The sequence below is a fragment of the Corvus cornix genome, chromosome 3 (genome assembly GCF_000738735.6).
Source record: "Corvus cornix cornix isolate S_Up_H32 chromosome 3, ASM73873v5, whole genome shotgun sequence".
Lineage (NCBI taxonomy): Eukaryota > Metazoa > Chordata > Aves > Passeriformes > Corvidae > Corvus > Corvus cornix.
Genome location: NC_047056.1, coordinates 67283824 through 67304422, shown reverse-complemented (window position 1 = coordinate 67304422; position 20599 = coordinate 67283824). Strand labels below are relative to the sequence as shown.

General features: G+C 39.2%; 1 long non-coding RNA gene across 6 annotated transcripts in view; it reads right to left on the bottom strand.

The window, feature by feature from the left end:
• LOC104691267 overlaps window positions 1–20599 on the bottom strand; it is a 78210-nt gene that overhangs the window by 17960 nt on the left and 39651 nt on the right. For 5 of the 6 annotated variants that reach the window (XR_752118.4, XR_005604287.1, XR_752122.4 and 2 more), the window contains 3 exons: window positions 19836–19916; window positions 14079–14203; window positions 13889–13996 (listed from right to left, as the gene is read on the bottom strand). This is a non-coding gene — a long non-coding RNA (uncharacterized LOC104691267). Of the gene's footprint in view, window positions 1–7124; window positions 9463–13888; window positions 13997–14078; window positions 14204–19835; window positions 19917–20599 lie in introns of those variants that run through there. The other variant, XR_752114.4, reaches the window with a different exon arrangement.

Genomic DNA, 20599 nt, shown 5'->3' with positions numbered 1-20599 from the left:
TACAATCAGTTGTTTCTGTTTGTTACACACTCAAACTCCATGCACTACCTGGTAGGTTATTTGCTTATCTACATGGCCTAAGTAAACTATTCCAAGCATGTCAAAAGATCATCAAGAAGCTAGTGACAATGCTAACTATTTTTTTATTTGCTCCAGCTCTTTGGACTAGATTGGAATGCTTATCCTTTCCTCAGCAGATACTGCACATGGAAGAGATTCAGCAAAGGTGGAAACATGGAGCGTAGCAAACGACAACAGCACAAGGACCTAACAAAAATAAAACCAGGACCACCAGAAAGAAAGTGGCAGAAAGGTTTTACTTCAGAATTTCATTTGAGAGGATGGACTGAGGTGTGCACAGTTTAGGCTCCAGACTGTTTTTGGCACCAATTAGCAAAAAGACCTACTGACACAATGGTATTTTTGGGGAACTCCTAAATCACTTAGAATCAACTGCAATATTCAAATTGTCCAGTGCGTAAGTCTATGAGGCCTGATGAGATGCATCCCACAGTCCTGAAAGAATTGGCTGATGTAGTTACCAAGTCACTCTCCATGATATTTGAAAAGTCATGGCAGTCAGGGGAAACCCCAGGTGACTGGAAAAGGGGAAACATTGCACCCATTGCTGAAAAGGACAGAAAGGAAAGTCGTGGGAACTACCAGCTTGTCAGCCTCTCCTCTCTGCTTGGAAAGATCATGGAACAGATTCTCCCAAAAACTGTATTAAGGCATGTGAAGGACAGGGATTTGGGACAGCCATCACGGCTTCACCAAGGCAAGGCCTGCCTGGTCAGTCTAGTGGCTTTCTATGCTGGAGGGACTCCATCAGCGGATAAGAGTTATAGATGTTATGTATCTGGACTCCTATAAAGCCTTTGACATGGTCACCCACAGCATCCTTCTCTACACATTGGAGAGAGGTGGATTTGATGAGTAGATGGTTAGATAACTAAGAAAGTTGTATCCTTAAGTGAGTGCCAGTCTGAGAAACCTAATGCAGAAATTTGAGCCTTTCATTTAAGAACCAGTGGCTTCATAATTTCTCTAAACTGCACAGTTACCATAGAAATTAACCCTCCTGTTTAACATTTTAAAAAAATTTCCAACATTTAACTGAAAATCAAAGCTTAATTTAGTGTTTTGACCAACGCTGTGCTAGATAGTAATTTCTACTGTGTGTGTTTCACTGTATATTTGAGCTCTCTGGGGCAGAAAACCACAGTGTTGGTAAGACTTTGCAGCTGGTATGATGATATATAATAAATATTGTAATTACATTTTTCAGCCACCATTTTTCTACTTCCTTTATGAAAGGAAATATAGATGGAAAAAGAAAGAAAAGTTGCACTCCAGTTTGTGATCATGCATTTTCATAATGTGTTTTTAATTTATTGATGGGGCATCATGTTCTCCTTTGATTAATTGTCTTCTCATCCCTTAAGTTAAGTGATTTGTCTTGGTACATCAAAATTTGGAGAAATCTTAGTGACTGAGAAAACCCAGATATTACTAAAGAAGAGTTGCTTCAGTTTGCACAAGTTCTAATTTTAAAATTTAATAAGATAGAATGAAACTTCTGGCTAAGTTCTGAGTTTATCAGAACTAATGATCTATCCCCGTGTATCAGCAGTGACGACCTCTAACCTTGCTAACAAAATATTTGTTTACAGAAAAGCTATTTGAAGGATTTAGCACAATTGATCACAGTATTTACAGCAAGGTGAATGTTTATGTTTAATTTGGCAGACTCATGATAGCTTTTTTGGCAACATAGGTAATTTAAGCCTTTAACCTCCAACAAGCATGTTTTCAACAGACTAACCTATAAACGGTGGGGTTTAAGAGCCCTTGTATCTGTTTATATGTCCAGAACCACACAGTTCCCGCCATGCAAGTCCATGTGCCCAGGGGAGATGTCAGCCTGGTGGCAGAGGAAAGCAAAGGTTTCAGGGTAGGTTTCTGCCAGAGGCAGAGGCAGAGCACGTTTGCCTTCCTCTGGCCTGCCTGCACGCCTTGTCCTTGCCCTTCAGGGACTGGTCAGTTCCTTACCTGCAAGGAGCATGACCCTGCCAGAGTCATGTACGTATTCCCGCAGGTGATTGGTTTTGAGCTGTATGTGAGCGATTTCCATTTCCATACCAAGGTAAGGCCATTTCAAAACAGTAGCCTAGAGAAGCTGGTATCCTCCAACTGGGAAACCCGTCAGCCCTTCACACCCCAAATTCTCAGTTGCATTCATCATTTGAGGAGTTTGTATGAAAGCTCGTACAAAAAAAAGTGCCATTTTCCTGCCCTTAAATGAATTGTAGGCAGGAATAACCACACAGAATGTGTCAGCTGCTAAACTAATGGTTGGACCCAATGATCTAAGAGATTTTCCACGGATTTTATGACTTTTTTTTTTTTTTTTTTTTTTTGAGTGATTATTATAACACCATAGAATGGTTTGAGTTGGAAAGGACCTTAAAGACCATTTAGTTCCAACCCCCTGCCATGGGCACTAGACCAGCTTGCTCAAAGCCTCATGCAATCTGGCCTTGAATACTTATACAGATGTGCTTTAAAATTCAGAGCTTGAGTAAGAGGTGGTTTCTCTTTCTTTTGGCCTGACTGCTTCGGTGCTAACATTCTTGGTTGCCTGATAGGAAATGATTACAAAATCCTCACTGTAAGTTGGGATTTAGTTCATGTCCTATGTCCTATCTTCTGTGTGCTAAGAATTAAAGACTTGTGGCGTTTTGGAAATGTGTGTAAGACTAGAGAACAAAAAACAATGACTATTTTCAAACAATGCATGTCCATGAATAACCATGCATGTCTCTCTAAATTTAATCTTTTGCTATTTATTAATCATATAATAGGGTCCTCAACATTAATTTTGTCTATGGCCAATGAAAAAAGAATCTAACTTTATTAAAGTGATCAATTACTCTAAATGTGCTTTTACAAAATAAAAGCCAGACAAAAACTGTGGCATTCTACAAGCCATATTCTGCCCACTTGAGACTCAAAAATGAGAAGCTAGTCAGTGCAGATTATGTAATTAGTTCTGGTAAAAGTAGTCTTCTAATTTCTTGTACTCTTAAACTAAAAGAAAATACTTGATGGCTCTCTGAGGTGAATCATGCAGAGATTCCTGTAGCCCCAAAGTTTTTTCCAGACTTTCAAGAACCTCAGTCAGACATCAGGTACATTAAACTCCATTTATAGTGTTGTCATGGCCCAGAAGAATAAGCCATTTTCACAAATCTTCAGATTTAGGTCTCAAAGTGGAATGATTGTTTTCAGGGGGAAAAAAAAATGTCAGTTTTCAATTTGTCCTTATTCAAACAGGGGAAAAAATAGTATAATATCGCTTTTCATTGTGATTCCAAATAACAAGAGTTCTAATATCTACCAGCAGAGAGAAAGGCTACTGAATATTATTTTATTGTTGGCTCTTTACCATAATGTTCACAGAATCTCAGCCATTTAGAGATGAAATGCAGCTTTGAAGACCTTCAGCTATGAGCAAGCCACCTTCAGACCCCAACACATTTAGTATAAAACCTCTGCACAGAGCACAGCCCTGACAAGGGGGCTTGAGATCCTTTCTGAATGCAGGTGTGAAAGCTCACTGCAACACCTCATCATTTCAAGGTGAGTTAAGTAAACTGCTTTGTGTCAGAAGGTTTACTGTAACTCACTGTCACACGTTTGTTTTGGTTTACTTGCCTGTCTGTGCAGTTTGCTAGTTTTTCACCAGGAAATGGGTGTGGGGCCCACAGTAACATTTTTGGAGAGAGAAGGCCGTTCACAGATGTTCCACCAGTCCATTGTGGCTGGACAGTATAAAGAGGAGACCCCACTGCTGCACAGAGGTCCCCATCTGGTGGGTTAGACAGAGGCACTTCTCAGGCACCATGACCATCTGGCCCCCAGCCCTGCAAAAACCACCCCTCCCTGAGCGTGAGGTGCTGGCACCAAGATTTGGGGAAAATACTCATGAAAAGAAACTGTCTTTCTCAGAACCTTGGGTGAGAGCCTGAAATGATACAAGCAAGCCTAAGATTCGCTGATTTAAATCTGATTTGTAGTGCCAATAGTTGGCGCTGCTCTGAGAGGAAAGAAATTTTATTTCGTATTTGGGGAAATGCAATCTATGTTTCTTCATTGCGAGAGTACTTAATTTTAAAATAAACAGATCAGAATGGTTTGAGAAATAAGGTGAGAACATGCTTTCTCAATAAATAAACAGAGCAGTGGGGATATGACTTGATGTGACTTTTCCTAATGGAATGCGATTTTGACTCTAAACAGCAAATCGGACTTGTCAGATGATAAAGGTTAGCCTTGCTCTTAAATACTATCACTCTTTTGGCTAATGTTAAATATATCTGCTGCATAAAACAAACTGTACAAGATGGATAAGAAAAAGCATTAAGAATACTCTCAAGCTATCTTTTGTAGGAGCCTGAATGCCACCAAGCACTCCACTAAAGAGCCAGTCTTTGTGGCAACACTGAACCCTCGTGAGGATTTGTGAGTCTTGTGAATCTTAAATAAGTTTTTTTATTAGGAAAGAGACGGAACCTTTTCCACGTCAATGTTTTAAGTAATAGTTCTGAGAGTATTGCCAAACACACCTTTCAACAAATGAGTCACTATGTACACCAGAGGTTGGTTCCTGCAGAACAAAAGGGGACCTGTGACATTTTAACTAAGTTTTACTTCTTCCTTTGGGCTAGACCCATGCCTGATTACAAAACACATTCACATCTAGCATGCAAATTTTCTTTCTCACCACGATTCCAAGCAATATAAATTATAGTTGTTTACATCAAGCTTCCACTGTTCTGAACTCTGAGCTTCTCTTGACTTGGCTAGCAGAGAGACCACAATGTAACTAGTAAACTTCATTCCCTAAGCTATACTGACATCATCCTGGCTGAAAAAAACAAGGAAGTAGGCTAATCAGAGATCTTCTGATTTATATTCTGTAATGAATACAAAGGGGCAGAAACCAAGGTCTTTTAAATGGAAACTGTCAGCAAAAAAGAAAACAGAAGAGAATTATTTTGGGAGGTGGCCAAGAAAGAGCAAAAGGGTCGTGGGGGAAGAGGGGATACTAGAAAATGAAGGAATGATCTGAGAGATAATATATACTACTGCAATATTGTCCCACCTGGTAATGTTATGAGTGAAAAATATCATGCCAGTCAGACTTAAGAAAGGAACCATGAAAAAGTATAAATAACTTATTTTTGATTTTGGGTCTGAATTTTGTAACTTTTTTTTTGGCCCCAAAGAATATTCACTTAAAGAAAATATTAATCAAGTTTAAAAAAAAAAAAAAAAAAGCTTTAGGTTGAAGAAGACTCTTCCATCTATTGAGCATTCTTTATCAATGTCTGTAAATATATTTATGAGACATTTTAATTTCTGAAGGCAGAATCTTTTCTGCTTTCAAAATTTTGGCTTTTCTTTGGTTTTGTTTTTGCTTTTTTACTTTTAGAAAAATAGTTCAGCTGGATCACTCTGAAACGTCAGCTCAACATACTGTTGTTGTCAAAGCTTTTTTCTCCATAAAAGGGTCACATTCATACTCATTTAAGGGTAGGGTTTACTGAAAGTAAAATTGAAATGCTTTGTTTCTAATGTAGGTTGAAATTCTGAACTCAGGAATAGCCCCACTGTGACTCTGGCACAGAGCTGAGTGCAGGTACACAGTCCAGGAATCTTCTCCCACTAGGACACTTCACTGTTCCTCACACCTCTCAGGTAGGATCCTGCTGGACCATTATCTTTTCCCGTTCAAGTGCAAATCTTGAAGAGGTGTGGTGTGCTGTGGCTGCAGACACCTTTCCCCCATTGTGAAGGAGGACATTAATCCTTAAGATCTGTGTGACCAGAAGTGTGTCTGAGGGGGTATGAAGTGGGAGAGATAAACTTGCTCTTGTGGCTCACTAACAGAGAAATTTCACTGGCAAGAGAATCACAGAGCTCAGGATGGGTCAGTCTGGAAGGAACAACAGGGGGTCATCTGATCCAACCCCCCTGGTCAAGCAGGGTCATCCTACAGCACACGGCACAGGACTGTGTCCAGGTAGTTCTTGGATATCTCCAGTGAGGGAGATTCCACAACCACTTTGGTCAATGTGTTCCAGTGCTTGGTCACCTGTACAGTAAAGAAGTTCTGACTCATGTTCAGGTGGAACTTCCTGTGCATCAGTTTCTGCCCATTGCCTCATGTCCTAATGCTTGATACCACCAAGCAAAGTCTGGCTCCATCCTGTTGACACTCTCCATTCAGATACTGACAGACATTGATGATGTCCTCTCTCAGTCTCCTCAAGGCTAAACATGGCCAGCTCCCCCAGCCTTTCCTGAGGCATCTGTAATCACATGGATCCAGGAGCAAGGATTTTAAAAAATTGCTTTAACTTGATAAAATAAAAGAGTATTAGTTCTTCTTGATCCTGATGCCTCTTCAAGGCCCGATGCAGATCCTCAGCTGTACTAGTTGTCCTGCTGTGAAGTAGAGTCTCCCATCCCTTTCTTTCATGTCCTTAATGAAGTGGAGAAAAATATCTCTGCTATTCTTCCATAGAGATACTCCTTTCACAGTGATACTTCCAAGATGAAAACACCCTAATTTTCTTTGTAGGTAGTTGACACAGGTCTCAACTGGCCCTTTTGTCAGACTTTTTCTTTGTTACCTTATCTTTTGCATGACAAAGGAGGACCAAAATAAATTAAGCACCTCAACATCCCCTTTGGAGAATAACAGATTTTTCAGCAAGGTGAGCAGGTTTACCAGCAGTAAGACAATTCTGCTGAGCCTTCTCATGCCAGTATTTGGGTTGAGCTGCTGGAGGAAGACTGGCATGCCCAAGGGTACAAATTGGTAAGCACTACTCCTGTGGCCATAACTACAAGGATTGCCTTCTCTGACAGTATGTGCAGCCAACGAAAGGATGCATATACGTCCTTAAACACATCACACACACTTTTGGCATTGAATCTGAGAATGAGGGTCCTGGAGAAAACTGCCAATACAGGAGTACAAAGAACTCTACTTTCAAAGGAAAAGGGAAAGGCCAGGGAAGAAAAATGCAAGCTAAATGAGTTGTGGGAAGACACAGAAATATAAATCCTTTTATTTATTTTTTTAAAATCATATTTGAGACAGAAAACAGTGACACCAACTATAAAAGTTCGACCCTAATGGAAACAAAGTATTAAAGAAAATCAGCTGATCCAACAAAAAACAGTAAAGCAGCTATTGTAGGGAGTTTTAATATATTTTGCTTTGTCCTGAAATCAATAATCATTTGGAAGGGAAGATTTCTTACCTGGCTGATAAGACAGCACTGCAAACAGTTGTAACAGCTGAAGGGCTAGGCATTTTGCAACATACTATAGAAGACAAAAATGTACACATAATCATAGATGTTCAACAACTGGAAGTAGAGTTTCTGCCCAAAGCAGCGATAATAGTGGATTGTAGTAGTGAAACTGACTGGACAGCGAAGCTGGATGTGCAGTAATGCTGCAGAGTGTTAAATGATTCATTTTTATAATGGTTCCACCCACAGGAGTTACTGAGTTAAGCCTGATAATAACCCTCTTTCACACTTGTGCTATGTTGCAGTGAGTGTATGGTATGCTCCAGGAAATGCAATCATTGCTAAGATACCCACACACTATCTGCCAAGAAGATATGTGACCTGACTCCCAAAATTGCAAGAAAATTCAAGGCACTGATTTGAGAAGAACTGTAGTAAACCATTTCACATTCATAAGCAACTGTTAATTGCATTATGTTTCTGAAACTGTTTTACCCATTTTACTGGTGGAAACATTTGTTTAGGTTTTATAGGCAGTCAGTCTTCAACTCTTGTTTCCTGGCATTCCTCAGTACCATGCTTGATGTTTATGTCTCTTCAATGTCACTTTAAAAAGTCTCATATTCAGGTGCTTACAGTGAGTAGGAAAAATATGCACCTCAGAGAGCCACCTTTTGTGAAATACACAGGCCAGTCAAGCAGTGACTGATACCAGTTCAAATGTGCTATTAGAGAAGTAGCTTCCTGACTTATTTTCTAACACAAACACAGAAATAAAACCAGTGATCACTAGAAATTTGAATTATTAGTTTGATATACCCTTTATAACCTCTACAGATCAAACAAATCACCTAACAAATCCTTCCTCATTTTATCTGTCACAAGCAAAACTTTCTCGCAGGCAAAGCCTTTCTGCCTTGCTATAAAGTTGCTTGAATTCATCTGTTAAGGAGAAACAAAAATCTTATTCAGAAGTCTTTAAATATCTTTCCATTTGCATGACCTCTTTATTGCCTTCACGTTTCTTGAGTGCTGTAATCTGCTGGTACTGTTATGTTAGATTTGTGAGAGCTCCAGACACAGGCATGGAAAAGTTTTTTCTATACTGTCACTGACACACTTGCTGCCTTGCTCCTGGGAGGTGCATGGAGGGCTTCTTGCTCAGCTCACATTTACAGGCACCCGTTCATGTACTGTGTAAACCCTCTGCACAACACTGAGTGCAGCAATCCCAGACATTTATGATTTAAAGGTATGGAATTTTTACTTTTTACTTACAGGAATGCTTATAAGAGCTGCCAAATAAAAATACACAAATAAAGAAAACAACAGTCTATTTCTAATAAATAACATCTGGGCAGAGCTGCATCATAGAATTTTAATATTAAAATTTCAGTATTTGCAGCATGTATTGAATGACATCAGTCAGACCACTCTCACTAATCTTTTGAAAAATGAAACAAAACTAAGCCATAAAGCAACATCTTGGGCTAGTTATGGCATTGCTGATGTGCGGCTGATGGAACTTTTCTGTATTGCATCAAATCAGACAATGAACTCAGAATGTGAGCTTGCAACATTGTGTTACGTGTGGAAGTCCTTCATTCTAAATAGTCAGAAAAAGGTAAGTAGATTCCAGCAACGTTTGGCTATGCTACTGTGTGGTCGAAAGTATAGGCTGGCTGTGATGGGATGTACCAAGGCTGAGATCGTCTTTATTCTTCTGACCCCATGCATCAGCCTTATCCATTATTACTGAACTTGTGTTCTCTGAACCTGACTTCTTTCTGTCCAGTTTGGCATCTTGCTCTTGTCAGTTGGAGATTTCATGCTCCATTGAATGTAAGTATGAGTCTTGTGTATTGCTGACAACCTTCATTCCATATCGATAGATCATAAATGTGATGTTCTATCCAGCAGAATTCTTCAAGGTCTGAGCAGTTGGGTGCTTCAGTACTGCAGTACTTAGAACTTGCAAACATGCAGAATTTTTGTTGTTTTTGTCAAGCTGGACTTGCACCTGCTCTTGCTTTGTAAACAAATCTAAAAATGCTGTTGCAAAAGTCCTTCTTCCCAAGCTGTTTCTTGCAGGAATTTTTGAACTTCCAGCCTCCGTGTATTAATTCCTTTCCTGTTTGGTACAAGTAAGATAATTCTTTTTTCAATCCATTTCATTGATATCTCAACTGTACCAACAACTCTTTTGTGCCATTCAGAAAAGAGCAACCATTTATTTCTCAGTGTTTGTGGTTTGGTGGAGGGAGGCAGCTGGATATACTGTACACTTTGAGAAGAACTTTTTACATATCCATCAAATATTTATGTTATCACATATCATTGATGCCAGAGCAGGAAATATGGTCCTATCTGATTTTGTTTCATTTAAGTGGGAATGGATCTAGCAATCTCCCTGTTTTAAAATATTATACTGCCCCTGTCCTTCCATGTTATTTATTCAACATTCAGCCATGTGGCATCATGTTCAGTAGCCTCATCTTTACATGAGCACCTTGAAACTTAATATTATTAATTTTTAAGCTGAACCAGGGATAAGAATCATATAGGATAAGATAATTTCCTTTCTTTAAAGCTGAGCTGACTATGCTGAAGGCAAATGCTGACAGAATCTCTTTGCATTTTCTGCTTTTTCCTCTAAGTCTCATTTTTCTTGTTTGCTTCTTCACATAGGCCTCATAAAAAATGATTATTTTTAAGAGCGATCTGAGACACTTCAATAGTAGGCTCTCAGCAGGGATCAGTGACATCTGAGTAATTCCTTCCAGCTTTGGCTGACATGACAGGGATATGCAGGACTGGCAGAGAACTAATGCAGTTGCTAGATAAGTAAATCACTAAAGTAAAAGAAGAGAACATGGTCTCTTTTTGGACTGGAAATTGAAAAGTCTGTAGTTCTGTCAAAAAAAACCACCCGACACTCTCATAAGTTCCATTCCACAAGCAGAAGTGTGTGTGTATCTTATCCTGAATGATTAAGATGATCAGCTGATTTGTTACTATGCATCCTTCTTACATCACCGCATTGTAATTCTAATAAATGTTCCTTCATCTTTCTCTTGCATCTTATCACTTGCATCAGTCCTGAGGTACAGGAGGTTCCTGCTAATTGACTTCTCAATATACAGGTTCTCCATCCCTACCACCAATTATTTATGGGTGATCTCTGTTTTTTCCCCTTACATTTAATTCTCATTAATTTTAATTAGACTCAGACTAAGCTCAAACCCTTTAGCAAAATTTATAAGAAAAAGGAAAAGAAACATTGCATGCTTGCCAGATGAATTTTCACAGAGCTCTCACAGCTCTAATTTACACTACAGACACACCAGGATGTGGTTGGAAGAAGCCTTGCGTTTCCTGCTTGTGCATGCTTTGGATGCATGACCTCAAGATGTCAAAAAGTCAGTGGGTCATGGGGACAAGTCTGGCTTTGTGGGTTATGCTTTCTGGCTTGCAGATATGAAGCACGTAAATAACTTTTGAAGATACAAGATTTAGTTTAAACAGCTGAGGAAGTCACTGGGTTTCCTTTTCTGCTCTGAAAAAGACTTACATATTTCAGCCTAAAACTTCTTGATTGCTTCAGCTTTTCATAAGGTAAATATAACAACAGGGAAAGTGTATCATGAAATGACATACTAAAATCCAGAAAAATAATTTATCAGCATTTAATTTTTTTAAGAATATGCCTGGCTGGTGAAAATCCCCCACAGCTAGTTTTTTAGCTTTGTCCTTCCTTTTCATTATATACCATGAAAAAGTGAGTTCTGTTCAGTTTCTAAAATGTATTGAGCTCTGCAGGGGTGAGGAACCTTGATCAGATTTAACCTTGGTGGCCTGCCATCCGGATTAGAAAGAGCAATCTTAATGGATTGCAGGTGCAGCTAAATGGCATCATTAATGTGGTGGAAGAGACCCTCAGGGGGTCCTAAAAGTTTCCTATGAAAATCCACCATCACATTAAAGGACTGAGATGATTTCCTTGCTTTGTGGAATCACATTTTCAGTGACTAGAGATGTCTCACAGAAGTACTTCTGGAAATCAGAGTCCTTTGGTTTATCAATGACTTGACAAAACATCTCATATACAGTTTCTCTGCAGGTGTTGGAATCAAAGAATTGTTTCAGTTGGAAAAGATCTTCAAGATCATCTAGTCCAATCATTATGCAGAGGCATTTCCATAGGGGCATGTCTGCAGTCCAATGAAAAAAATACACACTCTCCTGCACCTCAGGATCTTAGCAATAAGATGTGAGAGAAAGATGAGGGAACATTTATTAGAATTGCAGTGCAGTGATGTAAGATTTACAAACACTAGCCAATGAGCTGATCAACTTCACTGTTCAGGATACGATAAGAACATGCTCTTGCTTGCAGAATGGGACTTAGGAGAGTGTCTTATTTTGACAGGACTACAGACATCTTGCTATGGAAATGTTCCAATGAACCAGGACATTTCTGTCTTTCCCTGTCCTGCCTTAAAAATTATATCATACCAAAATATGACTCCAAAAATAACCCACCCAGCAGGATAAATATATTACAGGGGAAGAAACCTCTGAGGAGATCTGATGGACAAAACATATGGCCTCTTTCACTCCAAACATAATTCCAAAAGGCCTCTTTTTCTCTTACAGGGAAACCAAATTAAATGTATTTCCTATGTTTTCAGTATTCACAGTGTCACACTTGTAGTTTGGAGATGAAAATAGAAACTGTCAGAGAGATGCAGTTTTTGAAATGGTGATAGTGTGTCATACTTAATGCCCCAGTCTAAACTAGCAGTGACCTGGCACCTTGTTCTTAGTAAATGGGACATTACCATATGGAATTTCCAGGAGATTGAGGTCTGCTGAACCTCACAGCCTGTTACTCTTCTGACTGCTTGAATCAGTTGCTATAATCAGTAGCCCTGAAAAATATACTGAAGACTTGATCATGTCAATTATCGTCTTTCATACACAAATTCCTTTTAGCCACGCCTGACATACACTTGGAGTAGGTAAATATTTACCCTGCTAAAGGCTCTTTCACCCAAAGGTGAAGGCCATTGGCTACATTCACATTCCACAGCACTTGGTCCTGGGTCTCTCCTGGGTCCTCAGGCCATTAGACAGTTATTTTTTTCTGTGTATTTTATTCACTTCAAAGGGTCTGAAACAGTATGAGGGCTGTGATGGAGCATATCAGCATTACTGTTTTATACTGTTAAGCCCTGCATGCCCTGCATGTGCTGGAGATGACCGAGTGCAAAGTCTCCTAGAAGACAACAAAGGCAGGACTGTGTAGTCTTAGCCACAGAGCATATTTGTAGCCATCCCTGGAGTGAGATTCCCCCAGAGATGCACCTGGGGTTTGTTTCAGAAGAGATACAGCTGACTGACCCTAAGTGGGAGCTCGAGAGTGAGTAAGATTTGTGCAGTGCAGGCTGGCAGTGATGAGGACTAGAGAACAAATTGCAGACCCAAGAACCACCTGGCAGTAATGCACACAAACACACATTTGTTGAAGCCCTGATACTGGCTGAAATTTTTAACACTCATCAAAGCTATGTACTGTTTATGCTCTTGCAGGCTAATCAAAAAGTTACAAAGGAAAACCTTAGGGACAAAATCTGCTCTGTCACAGAGCTCAGGGATACTGGATGGCTGCATTGGGACAGCTTCTCTGTGAACAGCACTGTCATTGACTTGAATGCAAAGAATAAGCTTGCACCAATTTTTCATAGAAGCAAGTTTCCTCATGGACAGGCTATTCAATGATTAACTGCTGCTAATGGACTAAGATGCTTCTTATATTCCTTTTAGATAATACTATAAGTATCAGTACACGCATGGAGGGGAAAAAAACCAAAAAAACCCATCTAGAATCAGCAATTAACACCACCTGATCCAGCCTAATCTTTTATCTCTTCTTATATTTTTATTGTTTAAACCAAATAAAATTAGAGCTGTTTAAATTACTATTGGGGTTTTTTTTATTAGTTTTCTTTTTTTTTTCCCCTAAAATGATCACCTTCATTCTATTTAAAAAGAACAGTGAGAACAAATTTGCCACTTATTTATTTCTCTATCTAAGTAGCTCCTGGCATAAAAAAAAAACCCTTTTATTTGTTACAGGTATTCTCATATACACAGATTTCACCTCCAGCTGCACTCTAGTGTTTAGGTTGCTTGGGTGAGCAGTACTTTTACTACTACATTCTGATATCAGCCATCAGGAACATGAGGGTGGATTTCGACAGTCAACATCAGGAAATGAGACTGTTCAGAGTCAGTTCTGCTCCCATCAGAGCAAATGAATTCCCTTCATCACCACTGCCTGGGTTCTCTCACCATTGAGGTCTCCAGGGGTTTTGCCACTGACATCAGCAGCAGAGTAAGACCCAATATAAGCTGCCTGGTTTAGAACACCTGTGGATCTTGCAGTACTGGCAGGGCATTAATAAGTGTCCCATTGTTTCAGGGCCTTTCACATCAATGCTACTCCAAAGCCTTTAAGCCATTTGGGGTCTTTATACAATGCCAATGTTACTTACGGTTTCACAAAGAGTCACATACTCTTTATAAGAGAGCCTGGCAGGATCCACATTGATCTGGTGCCTTCTTTTAGTTTTAACTTTCTTTTGCTCCAGTTTGGGTCTTACCTGTTTCAAAAGGAAGTGGACTGTGATGTGGTATCCAACCTGACTGCCAAAATCAGAGCATGGGATCTCAACAAAAACTCACTGTGGTCAAGGATGAGTTTGGCACTAATTCAGTGGGATTTGGACCAGGCACTCTTCAGTTTCCTCTTTCATGCTCAAATTTTGGATCCCTGTAATGCGTTTGACTTCTTTGGAAGGTACCCTGATCTGCAGGAGGGAGAAGAGAAAAATGTTTCCTTTTGTATTTGTTTTCTTTAAACATTTTCTCCTACATTGTTTCAAATCCTTTTGATTTATAGATCAGCACACACCCAAAAACAGTCCCTGGAAGCGACAAGGATTCAGAGGCTTGTTTGTACAGCTTTAGACCAAAGTCTGCTTAACTGTGAAAAATAACATTTTTGTAGGCTGTTACTTCTTAAAGTAGTAAGCTGGTGCCTTCTGGAAATCTTTGAGGAACAGTTTGTTTAGGAGTGAATCTGCTTAGGTCAATATACAATCTTATTTTTCTGGTCTCTATGAGCTAACAGTCTCAAGCAAAACAAGCAGAAAAGGTACGCAAACATATGAAAAAAAGTACAAAGAACAGAAATCTTATTTAATTATTAGAATTCATTCTTGGAAAAAAGTCAAATATTCATACAAATTATGTAGCCTTAACAATCTGTTTTCAGAAAGAGACCAAATCTCTGAGAGTTTTTCAACTGGAGTGGAGAGCAATTCAAATGACTTTTTCATTGTGAAGAAACAATGCTTTTCTGTTGGTGCAAATAGTGTCTACTCAGGCATCAACAAATAGATGGCATGTAGACCAGCAGAAAATTTGGCAAAGAGGCCCTATATCTTCTAACACTCTTCTCCTTAGGAAACTCAGATTTCACATTACTCTCAATCAGAATTAAGATGTAACAGAGGCATAATGTGGGGAACTAATTCTGCAAGCCAGTGAAGCATTTCTATATGTGAGGAGACTTTTCTTGATGTAAAAACTTGCTTTCCATGCTTTTAATGCTGCCCCAACACTTCTACAAGTGTTAGGTACTACAGCAGACTTCATTGCTGTCAGCGGCCATTTGATCAGCTGGGAACATGTGCATGTGGAGCTGAGGAAAATATTCTTGAAATTGCCTTACTTTAAACTTTGAAGCAGTCTGACATTCAGATTTTGCTTCTCATGTTTTTTACCACAGCTAGTCTTATGCTAAGTCCATCTCAGTATAGAAATGGGTCGATAATCTTAGCACTGGAATTTCTCTTCCATTTCACTCACTCCCTACTGAATTTAAAACACAACCCTCTCTAACCTTTTCCTGATTTCCTTCCTCATACTTAGTCATTGAATTACAAGTTGCATCAAGACAAAAAGCACAACTCTGAGAATCATATTGATCAGTCAGTTTCGTGTTCTTTCACTGCCTGCCCAGACCAAGACACTCAGAGCACTGACAGTTTTACAAATTCCCTGCCAATAGTTTTTAACCATCACAGTTTTGAATCATAAGTGATGTCCAAAAGCCATGCAGGGAAACAGCCTCCTATTATGCATTGTAGAAACGGAAACAAGTAACATAATGCATGTATGTAACTGCATTTATCATTACTCAATAACACATCAACTTTTAGCATTGCATTTCATGAGAGTTAATGAATTCCAGTATACTCAGCTCTAAGGATGTGGGAGAAGTCAGTATCTTAGTTGGGTCCCGATGTTTCTACTTAGTTTAATTCAGCTCTTAGAGAAAATCTGTTGTTGAAGTCAATGAATATTTAACTCAAAAAACAATTGAATAAGGACAGAGAACTAAATTCAACATTCATTTGGTTAAATGTCTTTTGGCTGAAGAACAGCAGAATTGGGCCTTAAGCAACATTTTCAGAAAAAAAAAGACCTGAAAAAACCTCAATAACAGAATTCACTATTTCCTACACTAACCAAACAATGTATTACTGATGTCAGTTTCCTATGGGAAAGTTTGCAGTCACTGCTCTGCATGAGAGAGAACACTCTACAGAGTCACATCCATGCAATACAATCTACATAAGTGTTCCCATCTTTTTCCTTAGCCACTGGTAAATTAAACTGTAAAAGAGAGCAATTTTATAATAGCTTTCTATCAGTTTTATCAGTTTTGAGAATTTCATCTCAGGACACAGCTCTGCCTGAACTTGTGTCAATCAGGCACATCTGCCTCATTTCAATATCCACATCAGCATGCTACTATAGGACAAATCTTTAAGTTGATCACTGCCTTCAGGGTCAGCTTAGACTGCAAATAATATAAATACTTCCTATTCAAATCCTGTCTTTATTTCCCTGAGAAAAGCTGAAGCTAACAGTAGTGATACCTAATCTGTCCTTTTTTATCCAGACGTGAATAACAAAAACAAAATTACTCCACACCCTGAGGAAACAAAATGGCTTGTTTACCTTAAAATAACTTTGTCATTTTTGCTTCCTTAAGATGAACATATTTTGTCTGCTCAACAGGAAACGGGTAACTGAAACATGGAGTCCTCTCCCAGAGCTTTTCAGGTGAGCAAAGCTCAGACCAAAGTCCACATGGTATTCACCCAAAAACACAGACACACAACAGGAAAAATGCATTTTAAGTCTGTGTGCAGTGTGTTTTGGAAGAAGTTTGCCAAACAATTATGAAAAGAATTCGGCTTCCTCGTGGCACCTTGGGAATGTACTCAGACACTGGATCGGTTCTCATTTGGCTTCAAAGAAACACTTGAAAAAGCCCCATTTTTTATGGAATAATGTTTATAGTGTAATTTGATCGCTTATTAGAGATGCCTTTCTTTGCCAATATTACTTTTAAATAGGATGATTAATATTTAAAATCACTTAATTATCACATCTTAACCCACTTCCAGAACCAGCTACATGTACCCTTTGATTTATAAAGGAGTTAAACCCACCACCGCAGCATTCTCCTGAAATGAAGATGCTAGGAACATGAAAAGGAAAGATTTTTTCTCTTTTATTCTCCTCTTTTTGAATGAGCAACTTAAATTTCTCAGCATGGTTAGACTCACGTCTGAGCACCTAGTTTTTGAAATACTCATTTCAGTTTGTCTGAGCTACTTTTTTTCCAGCAAGGTGTCAGCTATGTTAAACTTTTGATTCAGTCATACTGGGAATTTCCACATGCAGGGAACAATATTGTGCAGGGGCTGCTTGCCATATGCCAAGCTAAACTTCCAGTTGTTTGCAAAAGTCATGTTACATAATACTTCTCACTATTAACATTAGAAAAAATCACTATGCAAACAGGTGTATTTCTCCTCTTGGTTTCACACCTAGCTCCCAAAAGCATTAGTGTATAGGTGAGAAGTTGTCAAATGGAAAGGCTTGTTAGGGGAAAGAAGACTTTACAAAGCCCCTCTGGATGAAACAGCAGAATCACTCCATCTCTCTCTGGGTACAAATGGATTGAGTGGCTGTAGATTTCTACTCCCACTGCTGTTCCTTGCTGCACTGTGATAGAGGATTAAGGAAAAAAATGGGAGTTATGCCCCCCCCAGTGCCACTGAAATATAAAATCTGTATATGATAAGGTGGGCAGATTGGATAAAAAGCTATTCAAATTGTCTGCAGCCTATATATCTGAAAAATTCAATTAATTTAATCGGTAGGGCTAGCTTCAGTTTTCTGAGACTCTCTCTTCTTCCATTCACACATCCACAAGAGACAGACAGTTGCAAGACAACTTTAAAGAGCATGAAATGCTTTAATTGCTGTGAATGGAAACATCAGAAGAAAAACATTCCTAAAAGCATTCTTTGCAATACCAAAAGAGATAAGGTTGAAGAGTAATCTAGGACAACCTACCTAAGCTTTCTAAGATAGGCTACAATTTGCTGGTGTTCACATCCTATATTAAAGTGCTTTCATGGACCAAAGTCATACTACCAAGGAATTTTTTAGATGCAAAATGATAACTAAAAATGTGATTTCTATTATGCAGAATGCATGCTGAGTGGCGTTACGCATTAGCTACCCAGACAGAAATTTGGGGAAAGTGAGTCTCCAGGTCTCTCAAACACATGAGCTTTGATGTAAACGTTAAGGAAGCACTTAAGTGCTTTTCTTAAATCTGGCACCAGACCCTACTTAGTCTAATATCTATCTCACTTGTTGAGATATAAAGTTCTTTCTCTATTTATGATTAGGCATAATCTCTAGAGATAAACTCTACTCTGGAAAACTAAGCAGGGCTTGACCAGTACTGCTGGTTTTGACACAGTCTTGACCACTAGCCCCAAATGTTGTGTTACTGTCTAACTGGGAGAGTAGTATGACATAGGGGTGAGCTACAGGTCTTCCAGATAGTGCCCAAGTACAATGCAGGGGCCACCAGTCCTGTAGAATGAAAGACCAGTATGCATGCCAGACATCCTCCTCTGCTGCAACCCCAACCCAATGGACGTCTCACCTGCTTGCTCTCCTCAGTACTCCCACATAGCATATCCTCCCACATGACAGGGAGTGGACGCACAGCAGTTTCTTGCTATAAATACATCATTTTCCTGGGATGCAAGACCACATATTTTATTTCAGATACAATAAATTCAAACACGTGACACCTCAGGTTTATGGGGGCCACGTGTGGTACAGGGCTGAGTGCTAACTTATACAAATAAAATTTCATCTGTGTTCAGCAGTAGAAATGTAAGTCCAGGTCTAGGTGCCCCAAGGACAGAAGAACAGGGTCCTAAATGGTTAGTCCGGACAATGCAACTCTACTTTTTGTAAAAGAGAGTAATACTTCCCAAGGCACATAAAAAGCTTTTTCTACAGACCAGGGGGCTTATTCCATAAAATCTGGATTGTTTGCCTTTATTCAGGTGCCTAAATTTTACTGAACAAGATATTTATTTGCCTATGTGTTATTCCATATTCACCCTGGAGACCTCTTACATTGAACAAATGGTGGTATAGCTGAGAAATACAGTAGAAGGTGAATGAATATGAAAACACATGATAACAAATGCTTTTATTGCAATGGTAAAGTTAAGAGGCAAAGGCTGCAATATGCTTATAATTAATTATTCTAAATAAAAAGTTCTCACATGTAGTTCATTGGGCTTTTGTCATCCTGAGATATTGCATTTCCCTCCTTTCATGTAAAAGCAGTACAGAGAAGGTGTGGAAAGTAGTAATATTCTTATGTCTGGGATATAACTTGACTGTCACCCCTCAAAAATTGAGAGTTTGGAGGAAAATAGGACTGTTTCAAATAAAATTTTCCCAAAAAAAGTAGAAATGGAACATGATTACAGTCCCTTGTTTCTCATTCTGTCATCCTTTATGTAAATTGTTACATTTGAAAACAAATCCTACACTTTGTGTCTTACAACTACTAGAAGAAAACATCCATAGCATATCTGAAACTTTATTAACACAAATGCAAAGGAATAGCATATTTCATGCCTCTTTAGCATTTGCTTAGGCTCAGTTACATTTGTCTGGAAAAAAAATAGAAAGATCCAGGAGTATTGGACCCCTTTACTTTGCAGGCTGATTTTTAATAGGCAAATCCAGTTATGCTGATTGCAAAGGAGAAATTCTTTCACACTGCTTCAGTGAAAAAGGATAGTGCTAGCAAATACCTGCTTTCAGTACTTTTGAGTGCTGTAGCACCATGAGATGGTAAATCAAGTGTGTAAGTATACAGCAGTTTTTAAAAGCATCTGAAAACTATCATCAAGTTCAAGACTGTGTGGCTGCATAGCACAGAGCATTACACCAGAACAAACACTCTGCAACTTCAGCTTGGTTCAGACAAAGCATGCTAAGTAGGTAATTTTGTCCAGGCAGACCTGTTCTTACCTTGGTACTGTCTGTATGTGCTGTTCTGTCTTCATACTGGGTTAGAAATGGTCTGCTGTCTTGAAGCCAGTGCAAACCAGCCTAAAAGAATAAAGCCAGCATGTATATCACACTCTCCAGTTAACTTTGCAGAGTTGGGATAATGCATCCGTGCCTGATCTGGATTAAAAATGCACAGTGTGGTGAAATGTATTAAGGAACACAGATTGTTCAGCAAGTTAATTTGACTGAAAGACACTATAGCCTGCTCATGGGGAAGCTCAGACAGCAGATCTAACAGGGCCAGAGAGCTGTCAGGAGCAGGGAGAAAATGGTATCAAAATGTTTTCTCATTTCTCTCTACCTGAACTGCTCTAAAATCCATCTGCTTCTTTGTATTTTGATGTGCTCACTAGAGGCAAGGCTCTGACTTATGAGTCACGGTCATGGCTTGGGATCACTGTGAAGCCTTCCCATGCCCACTTGTCAGCTTCTCTTCACAGGGAGGGCTCAGGTCCTTATGAGCAGCAGTGGCACACAGAAGAAAGTTTATCATTCATGAGTGAGGGGATACAGCAAGATGAGCTAAGCTAAATCCGCAGTCAGAGGAAGGGCCATGCAAGTAGTATGTGACAAAGAGATATGCAAAGTTTCACAGTTTTATAGTTGTCTCATTTTAGCCTTCTTGTGGTTGTGGATAAGGACTCTTAGTGATTCAAATGCATAGCTGTTTCCGGTAAGGATCTCCATCATCTCCTCCTCCTAAACATACCAAATTGATGTCG